The sequence below is a fragment of the Phascolarctos cinereus genome, unplaced genomic scaffold (genome assembly GCF_003287225.1).
Source record: "Phascolarctos cinereus isolate Bilbo 61053 unplaced genomic scaffold, phaCin_HiC Scaffold_5;HRSCAF=322, whole genome shotgun sequence".
Lineage (NCBI taxonomy): Eukaryota > Metazoa > Chordata > Mammalia > Diprotodontia > Phascolarctidae > Phascolarctos > Phascolarctos cinereus.
The window spans coordinates 248,392,208-248,402,341 of record NW_027555958.1 but is presented as its reverse complement, the minus strand read 5'-3'; positions in this window follow the sequence as shown (position 1 = coordinate 248,402,341).

The window sequence follows — 10,134 nt, the reverse complement described above, 5'->3', positions numbered from 1 at the left end:
AGGGGGCTTGTCCCAAATGATACTCAAAAGGGACTGCTTGAGAACTGAAGCTCCTTCAGCTCTCCTTAACTCCACCCCACCACTTACACAGGACAGGACATTCATCTCCACCAATAAGGAGAGAGTCCTTTACCAACAGTTTTCTTTTTTACATTCAATTAATAAAGAAAATTGTAAATATATTCATGAGAAATAAATTATCACCATATATCATAAAATTTGGAGGATGAAATTAAATATATAGCAATGAGTCAAGTGGCACATGGAGGTTGGACCATCTGCAAGTGAACATGGTTAGATCCCAGATCCTATAACCTTACTACCTGTGAGGTGTTTCATAGTTAATCAATAACCTGCTACACATATACTATCTTACTTGAGCCTCCTGGCATCCCTGTGAAGTATTGTCTCCATTTTACATATGAGAAAATTGAGGCTCAGAAAGGTTGGATCAATCAATCCATCAATTAACAAAAATTTATGAAGTGCCTACCATGTGCCAGGCACTAGGTATACAACTTCCAAGACTTATCACCCGTTATCACACAACCGATAAGTGTCAGATTTCAAATTTGAAACTCAGGTCTTCCTTACTCCAAGGCCAGTACTCTATCCACTATACCATATGCTTCTTCTCAATAAATGAAAACTATCTAGTAGCATTAATGATCTAATCTCATCATTGGCAACAATAGAATCATTACGTTTGACTTCTAACACCTCATGTTAGAGGTATGTTATTTAAGAAGGGATAGAATAGCACTACAGTCAAATTAAGGAAAAATAGCTAGACCAGATCCAATATATACGATAGAAATTTCTAACAGAGGCAGTATAATTTCAAAGAAACTTAGAAACTGATTCTCAAGTTTCAATTCAATTTAACTTTTACTTCAATTTAATTTTAGTTCAATTTCTTAAGCATCTACTATATGCAAAGCATAGTTCTAGAAAATGAGGATACAAAACAAAAACAAAAAATTCATGCAACAGTTTCTGCCTTCAAGGTCATCCAACTGTTCTTTGAAAGTTTGTCTATTGGCCAGGCAAAGGGGGGCACTTAACAAGATCTGGTAAGAATGTCTTCACCTAGAGTCTTGCTAATCTAATCAAAGAGCTTTAAACTAAAAAAGAAAAGGGATGGGAGGAAACTGCCTATTTATATACACCAAGCTAGATACCATAAAAACTAGTTACAATGTAAAAAGAAAATTAGCATTAGAAATGTTCAGAAGTAGACAATGTCTATACAAAATATACAAAAAATGTCTGCCCAAAATATGGGTCACAAGCAGAATGAACTAGAGAACCTAACACAAAGAGGCAAATTTGCCTTCATTGTATCATTGAGACTTGGTGAGGTGAAACTCATGACTATAATATGGGTATGGAAAGGAATATTTGATTGAAAATACAGAAGATAGCTAAAAATGGGATTGGTGAAGGAACAGGGGGATACTGGTAAATATTTAACAACCAGCTTAGGGAGGTAGGGTAGAGATAATGTATGAAAGACACACTTTTAAGTTTAATCTACATTATTAATACTTTCTCTATCATATATTTAAATCTAGACGATCAACAAAACAATGAATCAAGCCCTGATTTGTAGTGTTTGGTAATTTTTGAAGTGTAAATGTTTATAATAAAAATTTAATAGACTTTAGAAGGCCAATAACAGCTGAGTTCAACAGATTGACAAAGGTGATAGAAAAGGAAAATGCCAATTGTTGAAAGGGCTACGGGAGTACAAACAAAAGAAAGCACTGTTGGTACACTTTTGAATTGGTCCAACCATTCTGGAAAATAATTAGGAAGCATACCTCAAAAATTACTAAACTGTGCATAACATTTGACCCAGTAATACCACTATTAGGCATATGCACTAAAGGGGTCAATGAGAAAGGATCTATAACACAAAAATATTTATAGCAGCCCTTATGAAGTGCTTACTATGTGCCAGGCACGGAGGATACAACTTCAAAAACTGAATGACTTGCCCATGATCCCAGAACCAGTAAGTGTCAGATTTCAAATTTGAAACTCAGGTGTTCCTTACTCCAAGGCCAGTACCCATATGCTTCCTCTCAATAAATGGAAACAATCTAGTATCATTAATGATCTAGTCTTATCATCAGCAACAATGGAATCATTACATTTGAATTCTAACACCTCATGGTAGAGGTGTTAGAGCAGAGAACCAGAAACAAAGCAAGTGTCACCAATTGAAGAATTGCTAGACTTCAAAGAACTGGTATAGTGCATTAGGAATACGGATTGGACCCGTGATTTCATTAGTATAGGGAACTTTCTGTTGTGGAAACTCCCTCACCAACGTACCTTCTCTTCAACTCATATGCTTCAACTTATATTCTCATTGCCTAAAGCAATTGAACCCACTTCTTCCTGGCTCCAAGGCTGTCTCTTTACCATTCCATGCTGCCTCTCTATAATATATTAATGGAATGAAACATGATTGTCCATTAACTGTTACAGAGTAAAGTGAGCAGAAATAGAACCATTTCTACAATGACTACAGTATTTTAAAGGAAAATAGTTTTGAATCACTTAAGAAGTCTAATCAATGCAATGAACCAATCATAACTTCAGAAGATGGATAATAAGCATTCTCCCCACCTCTTATCAGAGAAATAATGGACTAGAACAAGGGACCTTAATCTTTTTTCATCATGGACCCTTTGGTAGACTGGTGTTGTCTATGAACTCCACAATATAATATTTTCAAATGCATAAAATAAAACACATAGGATTTCTAAGAAAACCAATTATATTGAAAGGTTTTTATTTTTAAAAAATTCAGTTTACAGTCTTCAAGTTGAGAATTCCTGAACTAAAGGTACAAAATGAGACATATATTTTTCAAAATACAGTGGTGTGTGAATTTCTTTTTGCTTGACTATATGGTTTTTATTACAAGAGAGAGCTTCCATTGGCATTGAGGGAGGTGAAATTTGTGCAGAGAGGAGATAGCAATAGTAATAGTAACCAGTAGGTGGCAATATCTAGGAAGGTTTGAAGTCTTAATGGAAGAAGAACAACAACAACAAGGAGGAGGAGGAGGAGGAGGAGGAGGAAGAGGAGATGGTAGTTGCTTTCCAGGTGACCGCTATCTTTTAAGGTAGCTATGGTCACCTTCAGGGGCAGTTAGGTGGTGCAGCGGTTAGAGCACTAGGCCTGGAGTCAGGAGGACCTGAGTTTGAATCTGGACTCAGACACTTACTAGCTGTGTGACCCTAGGCAAGTCACTTAACTCTGTTTGCCCCAGTTTCCTTACCTATAAAATGAGCTGGAGAAGGAAATGGCAAACCACTCTGGTATCTTTGCCAAGAAAACCCCAAATGGGATCACAAAGAGTCAGACAGGACTGAACAATAAAAGGCCACTTTCCCTAAACTCCACCTTTCTCCTCCAATTGGAACCTACAATGGGGAAGATACTGGGTCTTACCAATTTCTTCAGCCCCCCCACTTACCCCCTCATCAAATTGCAAACAGCACAGTTCTCTTGTGCCTGAGGACAGAAAAACCCCAATTTAAATTTTGCTTTATTAGAGAAGTTTGTCAAAAACAAATCGATAAATCAAAACCATAAGAATCCCTTAAAATTTTAGGTCATGATTTTCCATTCCTGGGCAGAACCCTGATGTTTTAGGCTAAGATTCAAACCTCTGTCCTTTTTTTATCTTTGTATACTAAAACTGATTCACTAGCTTTCTCTGCTCCCCTGTTTGCAGTTAAGAACATACACAAAACATTTACAACCAGCCATAATTTCATATCAAGGGCAAGCTAGCTTTAAAAATGGTATGCAAATTAGAAATTATAGCAATTTAAAGAACAAAGAAAAATCTTGGCATAAATACCTGTCAGACAGACAGAGAGGAGTAAAACCCTTCCCAGGATTTGCATATCTCCTGACTTGACAACAGTTCAAGGTTTCAGTCCATTCCAACCAACCATAACCCTTTCTCAGGGGTTTGAATGGGTTGGGGAAACAGCCAAAGAAGGAGTCAACTGCTTAAAACACCTAGTCTCTAGTTTCTGGACTAGCATCAAAAAAATGCCTGATGGAGCTCTCTCTCGCGCTCTCTCTCTCTCTCTCTCTCTCTCTCTCTCTCTCTCTCTCTCTCTCTCTCTCTCTCTCTCTCTCTCTCTCTCTCTCTCTCTCTCTCTCTCTCTCTCTCTCTCTCTCTCCCCCCCCACCTATTTACAATTTGCCATTGTGTTTCTAATACACTTGCTCTTCTCCATGGAGAAAAACTGAAACCAAAATGTCCCTGCTGAGCCTTTCCTTTAAGCTACAATTTTTGAGAAATCCATACAGCTGGGCTCTGGAAGCTTTTTCCCAACTCTGCAGGGATTGGTCCCTCACAGGTTACAGATGCAAAAGTAAAGAAAAAAAAGAGCTCCAATGAAATATTTTTTAAATGCACAGAAGAGAACAGAAGGGAGTTCAGTGGAGGATATAGACAAACAATAAGTTTTGTTACCATTGTGTTAAATTTAATACATACTTTTTTAAACTGTGCATAATAAAAGTTCATGGTTTCGCATATAATTCTTTTTTCTGTTCTTTGTATTGTAGTCTACCTTTTGGATTTCTATCAAATGGGCTTGGACATGCAACAAGGGAAAATAGGGGTGGACAGTCCCCTTGATGTGGTTACAAACAGTGCCCTAAGGGTTAAAAAGAATATTAAGGGTTACTTTTCTAGTACTTTGGAAATCCTGTAACTTGAGAGCATCCTAAAGTCTCTTCTCTTCATCTTGAAATACCGCATAACTTCTCCTTGTCTTCTAAGCTCCCTTCTTCTGTGTTCCCTTATGTTTAACCTGTGTCCAATCTGTGCCCCCTGCCCCATCCTTAAATCTTTAAACCATAAAGAATTCCTTTTGTCTCCCTCATGCTATCCTGTCTTTAACCTTTAACATCCATGAAAACCTCTAAAACTACATCATCATTCTGAAACCTCTGTGCAAGCATAACTCCCCCAAATATTGGGGTCTCACTTAGTTTCTTGTTAATGGGGCCCATGCTGCTTACAAGTTAAATAAAGCTCCCAATGAATGGCTAAGAGAGCACCATCTCATGAATTCTTTCACACCGGAACCGCTCTCCCAAACCCAACCTCAACACCCTTCCCCAAGTGTGACTGGCTTCCTCTCCATCCAGCCTTCCATTAGAGAACAGGTAAACCAAAATAGCAAGTGAGATGACAGCAGGAAAGTGGATCTCAGATCCCCAGAAAAGCATAGAAGGTCTCCAAAGCAATCTCACCAACAGCTTTATTTCTGCGTGTCAGATAGTAGCTCTCTTGCTCTTAGATTCAGTCTCTAGACTCTTAGGGCCTGCCCCTATCACTTTGGAGTGGTAACATAGTAATGCTTGATGGTGCTCAGCTTAAGCCACAATGACAAAGTTCTGCATATAGATGGAGCTTGCTAGTAGCCAAAAAGACTATTTTGTGGAAAAATCACACAGGGCAAGTGCTCACATGGTGGTCAGAAGAAGCGATAAGAGGACACTCTTAAGGTCTCTCTTAAGACCTTTGGAATTGATCGTGTAACATAGTAGACACTGGCACAAGACCATTCAGCATGTCGTGCCCTCATCAGAAAAGGTGTTGTACTCTATGAGCAAAGCAGAATTGAAGTAGCTAAAATAAAAACACCTCAAGATGCACAAATTGAGAGAATCCACCCCAAATGATCTCATGGACTATTTGTGCCCACCCTGTGGTAGAGCATTCCAAGCTCAGGTCGGTCGGATAGCCACAGGAGGACACACTGTAACTTGTCTCTAGCACAGTGATGTCATTTTGGTCCTCTTTGAGAATGAAGGACAACAATGAACCAACCAACCGACCAGCCTCCAACCTCCACCATTCTCCATCATCCTCCAAGGTCAAAGTTTTTGCCCCTCTACATCTTCCGTACTTCACTTTGCTTCCACCTCACCTGCTCCCAAGTTTCCTTCAAGGTCAAAATCCTTCAAGGTAAGGGTTTAGAGCGCTCACAGCAGTATGACTTCAAGTAAAATCTGAAATCTGCTTGGAACTTAGAGAAAGCTGAGGAAAAAGGACTGCCGCAGCAACCACTCCCACCCCCTTCTCCTTTGCCCTATGTCTAAACCCTTTTGGCAGAGGTTGTATTTGTTGATAAAAACAGAGGAGAAATTTGCTCCCTGCCATTCAGCGCCACCCCACCCCCAGTTCAGTTGGTGTAGTCATGAGATATATAGTTGCAGATGGCAAGAGGTTCATGTGGTAATTAACACCCAGTGATGTTCTTTTTTTTTCTTTCTTTCTTTTTTTTTTTTTAGTGAGACAATTTGGGTTAAGTGACTTGCCCAAAGTCACACAGCTAGTACGATCAAGTGTTTGGTCTGAGGCCACATTTGAACTCAGGTTCTCCTGACTTCAGGGCCGGTGCTCTAGCCACTGCGCCACCTAGCTGCCCCTACCCAGTAATGTTCTTACAAACATAAACACCTCACTTTGATTGAGTCAGAAGGAGCAAGGTGAATGGCTGGGCCAAAAACTGGTCATGGCTCAGAAGGTTTTAAATAGCTAACACTGAAGACAGCTAGCATTTAAGATTTCTAGTTTGGGTGAATGCAAGCTAGAAACCAGTGTCAGAGAAAGAACATGGTCCCTGAGAGGGTATTACTCTTGGGGTAGAAGGTGGGGATTTAGAATTGGTGATAGGACCTACCAGGGCTTCCTCTCCTCCCCTACCTGGGTTTAGGATTAGCAGATTCCTGGCTTTGTTGACACAGCTTCCTAGTCACCTGGGGATCATAGGTGTTGGAGTCCGTCCAACTTGGTGGATGTCTAAAGACCACAACACCCTGCCCTGCCAACCACAAATCTTCTACATCTAGATGAGAAGGGCAACAACTATAGAATCTAAGTGCTACTGTATCCCAGTTGCATATACTTTCCTACATTAGCTAAATAAACTTCCTTTCGACAACTGTTTAATGGCTTCCAAGTGCCTTATTTTGTCCCAACATCTGAACAGAGTGCTGACATTAGGTCCTGAAATTTGGCATAGTTGATAAATGGGATAAGATGAGATGGCCACATAGGTCACATTGAAGTGGGGGAAGGGCACTGTGACTATGATAGGTGGGGTGATCAGATGACCACATATGGCATGGTGGCACCTGGTGGCAAAGGTCTTTCTAATCAATTAAGGAGAGTCCTCTCAAACAAACTAGGAGTATTGTCCTATTCATATGGTCCTATTCACTATTTACATTCCACTCACTCAGTGGGTGCTGTAAGGGGCTGTTAGAGTAAAAAAATTTCCAAGTCCAGCATTCCCTCGTGGTTGTTGACCATTCTCCAAATGTCATACTGACAGCATAAGACTGAAAGTAAACTGGCCCAGCATGTTCAACAATGAGAGACAGAGCTCTTGATTTTATGCACCTGGCAATGAAGGACAAGGGATGGCTAATGGAACTGGTAACAGTGAAAATGAAGGGATTTTTCCAGATGGAGATGAAGAGTGACAGGCAATAGCCAGGACCCCATAATATGGTCTCTGAGCCATTAGAGAGTAGAATGAGAGAGTAAATGAGGAAGAAACTTGGGAACTCTCATCAGCGGAGGGGGAGGAGGAAGCCCCAGACTTTTTTTATTATTACTCCTGGGAGGAGAGTGATTTCCACCACTAAAGGAGGGGGGGAGGGAGGGGTCATTATGGAGGAAGTAGGATGGCTGCACAAGAACTTTAAAGAGGGGCAGTTAGATGGTGAAATGGAAAGAGTGTTGAACTTGGAGTCAAGAAGACCTGAGTTTAACTTCTACCCTGTGTGACTCTGAGCCTGACACAATTTCTGTCAGCTGCAGTTTTCACATCTGTAAAATGGGGATCACACACAGGGTTGTTATGAGGGTCAAATAACATAGCATATGTACAGTGCTTTGTAAATCTTAAAGCTAGCTATTATTATGGGCAGCTAGGTGGCACAGTACTAGGCCTGGAGTCAGAAAGACTCATCTTCCTGAGTTCAAATCTGGCCTCAGACGCTTACTAGCTGTGTGATTCTGAGCAAGTCATTAACCCCATTTGCCTCAGTTTCCTCATCTATAAAATGAGCTGGAGAAGAAAATAGAAAACCACTCCAATAGCGTTGCCAAGAAAACTCCAAACGGAATCATGAAGAGTTGGACACAACTTGGCTTAGGGACAATTATATCCCACCTTTTGGGTGGAACCCCACTGGAATGGCTTCAGATTTTAGTTTTGAGTCTCCCCGTCATACAACTATACAGAAATGGGCTAATCAATACAGTGAAATCTGAGCAGGAGGTAAGGACAGATGTGGCTTCAAATACTGCTATCGATGTAAATACATGCTCCAGGAATTGAAAGAGTCACAGAAGCCACCACACTATTAGGTGGCAGAAAGTGATAATACCCTCTCCCAGAGGGGAGCCTTGGGGAGCCTTCCAATGGATAAGAAGTCAACTGATGGCCAGCTCATGAGGATGCTGGTAATACTCTACAGGAAAACGTAGCATCATGGCAGCAAGGGCCCTTCAACCCCACCCAAGACTGATTTTTTTTCCCTCTTCCTTTTCTTTCCTTTTTTTGTTTTGTTTTATTTAAAAAATACTATTTGTTATAAGAGATAGCTGTCTGGGAGGGGGAGGAATATTGGGGGAAATTATGATGATATTTAAAAAGGAGACATCAATAAAAACTAGTCTTTTAAGAAGCCAGGCTGAGTGGGGACTTTGCAGGCATCAAGGTTGACCAGAATAAGTGAACATTAGGCTTCTGGATGTGCCAGTTCCCCCAAGTGGCCACTCACTGTATCTCTTTTAAAAAGCAATTGCTCAGCTGTTATCAGGCCCAAGTCACTACTGCACAGATGAAGCAGGACCATACAATCAACCTTTGTCCAGAGTTGCTCACCCAGAGTTGGGTGATACAAGACCATCACTCTGACAATATGGGTAAGGCACAGGAGGCTTCTATTGCTAAATGGAATTGGTACATTTAGAATCCCTAGGTCCTTCTTGTATTAATGTCCTTCACAAACAAGTGATGAGTGTGCCAGAAATATATTATTCAATGACCTTCAGTTCAGGCCTTAAAAGCCTGCCCGATGATCTAGCCCAATGATCCCCCAACTATAAAGACATGGTTTCTGAGGAATGCCATTTTGCCTGGTTTATCCATGGCTCCATCCACCCCAAGGGAGCCATACACAGCTGGATTTCACCTGTTGTCAATCTAGTAATAGGATTCAGGTTCTGTCAAGTTCTTCCAATGGACTGTGCTCCAGCCTGTATGGCTGGCATGAGAGAGCGTTGAGGAATGGGAGACAGAAAACTTCATATACACTCATTTGTGGGTGGTGGCCATGGGGCTGGCCAAATGATCTGTGGCTTGGAGAGCACAAGATTGGATAAATGGAGACTGAGAGAAGGCAAAAATGTTCAGCTTGTTCTGTTTATTATTTCTCTTCAAAGGAAAATGGTCTTAGACTGAAAAGAACAGAATGAAAATCTATAGTACTTGTATTGTGCTTTAAGTACTTGTCACTGGGCATTTATGAGTCTTCTATGTGTAAACATCTCGTGTGGTCCAGGAAATAAACAGCTGTCCTAACCCTGATCTACTTTGTACATTCACCGTCTTTCCAGAAGGGACCCTTTATTCCCATTTGAGGAGATCCTAGTTGTGAAACAAACCTAAGTTTTATTTAAGATGTTAGTGGTCAGTCAATAAGCAATTCTTAAGTACCTGCTATGTGCCAGGTACTGTGCTAAGCACTGGGGTTAGAACAGTAGGCAAAAGACAGTCCCTGCCCTCAAGAAGCTCACAATCTAATGAATATCAAGAGAATGAATTTTTGAAAGAACTCACAATGTATTAAGGGAGGTAAATACTCAGGTACACACACTTTACTCTAATACCTTGAGAAGTACAAAATAGTATGTAAACAAGTGTAAAAATAGTGTAGTCAAACAAAAATATGTCAAACAAGTACAAAGTAATAAAGTACAAAACGAGCATACAGGTGCTAAGAAATATGAAAACTAAAGTAGTGATCAGAATGTGATGGGCTTAATCTGGGAAGGTTTCCTCAAAC